Below are 6,015 nucleotides of genomic sequence, written 5' to 3'. Positions count from 1 at the left end.
CACCCCATCACACCCCAAAGTTCCTGCAAACCCTCTGGAGATTGCAAGCAGAGGGAGGGGCCTAGGATGGCAGCAGCCGCAGGGGCTGATGGGACCAGGCACGCTCTTGGCCGCTGTGCGTGTGAACAGAGCTGGGCTGGGGTCGCATGAGCAGAGGGGAAACTGAAGAAGGGAACGTTTTGTTATTTCACCACGACGTACACGGATGCCAAAGAGGCAGGACGGCGATTAGGAGGCTTGTCTCTGCATTATGGTCTCTCCAGCTGCCCCTCAGCACTACAGTGTCTCCCCCTCGGGGCCCTGCACCCTCCCACTCTTTCCTTGATGTGAGTTCTATTTACAGGTGAAGCCATAAAGCTCGCATGGCTTGCATTCCGGTTTCCGAGACACTTTTAGTCCCCACTGCCTCATCCGAGAAGACCTGACCCCGAGGCAGCGCCACCTTAACGAACCCGCAGCACCCTAAGGCCTTGCATAAGAAGAATGTCGGTTGGTTCAATCACATCCTTGAAGGACCTTAGAAGAAGAATGTGTATCTCTTCCAGGGGATGATAATTACAGTCTTCTCTTTCCATTATGTTAGGAATCCAACCTCCAGGAAAAACAAGGTCCGGGTCCAGAGGGATTCTTGTATGATTTTGGCCTAAGGACTCACTGGCTCTAACATTATTTCTACAATCTGTCTACAAGTGACCTCTCTCGGGTCAACTCCTTCCCACAGACACTGCCCTCCCAGGCTCTCCCTCAGTCCTGCCATGGGGAGCCAGAAATTTGATAGCGTTCTAGTGGAATTTACCTCTGGTCCTGAAGAAATCATTTGAGGACTAATCACAGAGTTTGCACATACTGGAAGGAATCTTCCAGATCAGGTATCGCTTCAGGAGCCAGAAGTCCAGACAGAGAAAGAATCACCATTTTGTTGAGTGAAAGGGGATGGGTGAAGACGACTAGAATCCCAAGAGTACAGAGTACCCGCCTTAGAGCCACCATCGCCACCATGAGAGTAAGTGAGGTTTGGGGCCGGCTGGCAGTGGCTGGGGGTCACCGGTGTGAGGAGTTGCTGTTCTCCCACAGGGCTGGCCCGGGGGGCAGCGGGAAGGGGACTGAAGGGGTGACTCAGCAAGTTGGGGTGGAGGCAGGAAAAAAGACACAGAACGTCCTAGTCAGGCTGCATGGATGTGGGAGAGCAGCTGGACTATGGCTGGGAGCCATGGGGAGAGGGCCTGGGCCAAGGCTGACCTCGTAAATCTACCGAGTCTCTGCTGAGGGCCTGGAGAGCTTGTGCAGAGCTGCTCTGGGCAGCTGGACGGGGCCCGGCAGGGCCAGAGACCAGGTGTGGGTGGGCACGAATGCAGTGTTCTTCACAGACCATAAAAGTCCAGCTCGAGTCTCCTATTCTTCAAACCAATGAGCGGCATCTTCCTGGTTGAGTTTGAGGGTGATAGGAAGAGGAGCAGGTCACAGTCTCCTTCCAGGAATGAAACTGGGAAAGCGGGCGTTGAGTGTGCATGGGGAGACCCTACCTCACCCCTGATCCTGCATGTGACAGCTCTACCCCTCCCCGCCCCCCCCAAAGCATCGGGTTTCTCCTGATAACTGAGGAAACTGGTTTGGAGCTTGCCCCATCCCACCCAGGTCAGACTCAATCCTGTGCCCTGGGTGGCTGGGGGGCGCCCACGTCACCCTGGTAGAGAAGACAGGAGGGCAAACGGGAGAGGAAGCCGGTGGAGGGCGGAGGAAGGGCGAGGGCCACGTTACAGGTTCTAAGGCTGCCTCCGGCGTTTCCCCGGCAAAGCTGTCTCCAGTGTGGAAAACTATTCTTTTTCATAAAAGTGTTATATATGTTCACACGTAGTGGGTAATAAATGTTATTTTAAAATAAATATTCTTTAAAAGTCTCTATTTTAATTTCTAATGTGGTGACTGTCAGTAGAAACAACTCACACGAGTAAAAGCTCGTCAGAGTCCTACTTTTTAAAGAATGTCAAGGGGTCCTGAGACCGAAGGATTTATGATTTTTGCTCTGGAAGAAATCCGTGATGGTCAAGGGGAGATCCCACCTCATCCTGATCCTGGACGTGACGCTCTGCCCTCGGCCTTGGGCAGACAGTGAGTTGGTTTTGGTCTTTGAGAGACAAAGGGCTTGGGGTCTCCGGGGTGCCTGGCAGAGTGTGGGCAGAGGCCTGCGTCCTGATCGTTAGGTCTCCTGGGGAACGAAGGTGGGGCTGCTCCCCGAGTGGACTGGGCCTTCCTCAGGCTCTGCCACGGCCTCCTTGTCTCTGATGCCCTTCAGCATCCCATGACTCCTCTTCTTGGGGAGCCCTGCGGTGCCCCCAGAGAGGTCCTGCGGACACCGAGCAAAGGGTGTGAGGTGGGGTGAATAGGAGACAAAGGGCTGGGGAAGTGACTCAAGCAGCAAAGGCCAGAGACCCTGCTCTGAGCCCAGCGAGAAGGGAGAGCAGCTGGAGGGGAGAGGAGAGGAGAGGAGAGGAGAGGCCAGCACGCGGTGCTCTCTCCCCGCTCAGACCCTTCTGCCCACCAGGCCAGAGCTCTCCTGAGGAGCCAGGGCAGCTCTGCAGCTTGGTCCAGACTCAGGCAAATACCAGAGGAAGGGGTGCTGGGAGGGGGAGACAGCAAAGGGATGGAAGGGAGCCCGGAGGTCTGGCAGCGATCTGGAGAGGAAGGAAGGGGGCAATCTGACAACACAGGTGCCACCTGGCTGTAGCTTTTGCAGCTTCTGAGGACACAGGCAGGAAGGCAAGGAGTCTTGGCAACACGGGGTAAATGGTCTGAGGGTTCAGAATTCACCCTGCATTCTCCCTGAAGGCAAAGGAGCCTTTGAGTCTCTTACCCTGTGACCCGTGCACACCCAGTAAGCACACAGCCACCGGTCCCCACGCCCCGGCCTCTAAAGGAACCACCACAGTCCCTGCTTTGATGACGAGAACCCCCAGGGGTGAGTATCTAGCTCCTCTCAGTTGAGCCTGGGTTTCCCACTCCTCCCGCCCTAGGGGGTTGTGGGGCACATATAACTTCCCCTCTCTGGGGATCCTGCCCCCCTAGGGCCTAGGTTGGGAGAGGATCGCCTGACCCCAACACAGCAAGGCATCAGCTGCTGAACAGCCAAACAAAGGACAAGGGACCAACCTCCTCGACTGCCTAGGGCAGGAGCCGCAGGAATCCGTGTAACTGACAGGAGATACTCGTAAGAAGAGCTGACCGCCAGCCATCAGTGAGGTATTAGTGGGGACAGAAGCAGGAACTAAGGACCAGTGCCATTGAATAAGCTGAGAAGTGTAAAGGGGCAAAGATGAATGAGGGTTGTTGTTTTTTAAAACCTAAAAATAAATTCTAAAGAAGTATGATCTAGTCATCAGAATAGAAACCATCTTCCACATGAAGGATCCCGAAAGGAGAAAAATCACTGAGTAAATCAGGCTGGCCTGAATGACAACAGTTACATCAAGACTTCAGGGGGTGCCCTAGCTGTTAGGCTCCCTGGATAGAGCGTCGGCCTGCAGACTGACATGCCCAGGCCACAGGCTCTATCCTCAGTGGGGGGCGTGCAGGAGGCAGCCGATCAATGATTCTCTCTCATCATTGATGTTTCTATCTCTCTCTCCCTCTCCCTTCCTGTCTGAAATCAATTTTATATATCTATAATAATAAAAGCATAATATGCTAATTAGACTGGACAGCCTAACAACCTTCTGGATGTCATTCCGGACATCCTTCTTGATGAAGCCACGGTGGTGGGGGCTGAGGCAGAGGTGGTTAGGGGCAATCAGGCAGGCAGGCGAGCAGTTAGGGGTGATGAGGCAGGCAGGCAGAGTGGTTAGGGGCGATCAGGCAGGGATCGGGTCTAAACTGGCAGTTGGACATCCCCTGAGGGGTCCTGGATTTCGAGAGGGTGCAGGGCGGGCTGAGGGGACTCCTCTCCCGTGCACAAATTTTGTGCACCGGGCCTCTAGTATATATATAATACTTCAGGGGGTCAGAACCTCTGGTTGGGTCCAAATTGGATGGAAATAGCTTCTGTACCACACATCCCAGAAACCACAGCTCACTGCACGGGGCTCTGGTGAAATACTCTCACTCTCTCCTTGGGTGAGGGTTAACAACAACAACAAAGATGATGCATAAAACATTAAAAGCATTTTTTAAATGCATTGTTGGGCCAGTAGGAAGATAAAGAAAAGCAATAACAGAAGGGATAAAAAAAACACACCATAAAACCAAAAACGGTAAGCCTGCACCGAGGCCAGTGCTGCCTTGGCAGTAGCTCCAGATTCCTCTGCCCGAGGCCAGGCCTTTAACAGACCAAATCTGGGGACTAGAGACAAAGCCTGAGGCCCACACCAAATAGGATATTGAGTCAGAGACCCTGACATAAAGCAGGGATCCCCAAAGGCAACACCCTCAGTCTATAAAAGAGAGATAAGGATACTTGTCCAAACAGATCTTGCCTCGGGGTGGGAGTGGGGGGAGTCTTATATTGCTAAGCCCTTAAACTTGGGGGGGGGGGGCTGGGAAAGCAAAAGTTTCAAGTGGTCTTGATTTAGGAGTGTTTCTAGGCATGACCAAGTGCAATTCTCTGGAAGAACATGCTTTAAATCCAGGCTTTGAAGGATTCCCATGGATAAAATTTTAACGAACTTTCAAATTCATAGCAAACAATTCTGAAAACCAGAAGGAAGCATGCCCCCATAAGGAAGCGAGAGCAGAAACATTGGACTGTAAACTCACACTTACAGCAACAACAGATATTGTAATTTTTAGGCACAAAATACATATTACATATGTTGAGTACGTTTAAAGAAATAAAAAGTAATTTGAAAAAACAATGCAGGAACAAGAGCTATCAAACATGACCAGGTAGATTTGGAGAAAAAATACAAGTTCTAAAAATTAAAAATATATTATTTTCATAAAGAACCCAGTGGGTGATTAGAAACTGCCAATAACAGAACTAGAAAATCAGAAAATAAAGCTGAAGAAATTACTCAGAAATCAGTACATATGAACAAAGAGATAAAAAAAGAATATAATGTAGGAGAATATCTTCATGACCCTGGAATAAGGGACTATTTCTGAAAGAAGACACAAATAGGATTAACCCTAAAGGAAACGACTGATAAATTGTACTACATATAATTGGGAACATCTGCCCTGGCTGGTGTGGCTTACTTGTTTGGAACATCATCCTGTACCCTAAAGGCTGCAGATTCTATTTCTGGTCAGGGCACATACCTAGGTTATGGGTTTGATCCCCATTCAGGAGCATATAGGAAGGCAATCAATCGATGTTCCTTTCTCACATCAGTGTCTCTCTCTCTCTCTCTCTCTCTCCCTCCCCCCTCCCCTCTAAAATCAATAAGCATATCCTCGGGTAAGGATTAAAATTTTAAAAAAAGGAACATCTATTCATCACCAGACATCACTGAGAGAGTGAAAAAGGCAAGTTCCCAGGCTGGAGAAGATGTTTGTAATACATATAATCAAAAGGGCTTGTATCAAGAATATATTTTAAAATCTTCATAGAGCAATAAGAAAATTGTACATGGGCTAGAGACTTAATCGAGCGCCTTTGTAAAAAGGATATCCAGTTGGCCAAAGCTGGTCAACTTCAATAGTGTAATTTGAAATACTGTATGCAAATTGGCATCACAGTAGTACCACACATGGTTAATAAGTGTATCTATTATGTCAGCAAGTACACGCCTAGGTATATCACCCCAAATATGAGTGCACAAGTGCATCAAAGGTTATGTACAAGAATGCTTGTAACAGCATCACCTGTCACAGCCCCAAACTGGAAACTTATATTCTTTTCCTAAGCTGCTGGAGCTGGGCTTCTGCAAACCATATGTGGATTTGTCGCTGGCACCTTATGAGGCTCTGCCAGTAGGGGGCGCTAGAGGAAGCCCGCAAGGCTGGAGGAAAGCATCTGCTTTTTTTTTTTTTTTTTATTACAAAGAGTATTACATGTTTCTCCTTTTTCCCCCCTGCCCTTGA

This window comes from Myotis brandtii, unplaced genomic scaffold (genome assembly GCF_000412655.1).
Source record: "Myotis brandtii unplaced genomic scaffold, ASM41265v1 scaffold454, whole genome shotgun sequence".
Taxonomy (NCBI): Eukaryota; Metazoa; Chordata; class Mammalia; order Chiroptera; family Vespertilionidae; genus Myotis; species Myotis brandtii.
The sequence above is the reverse complement of the archived record's forward strand: the minus strand, read 5'-3'. Positions refer to the sequence as shown.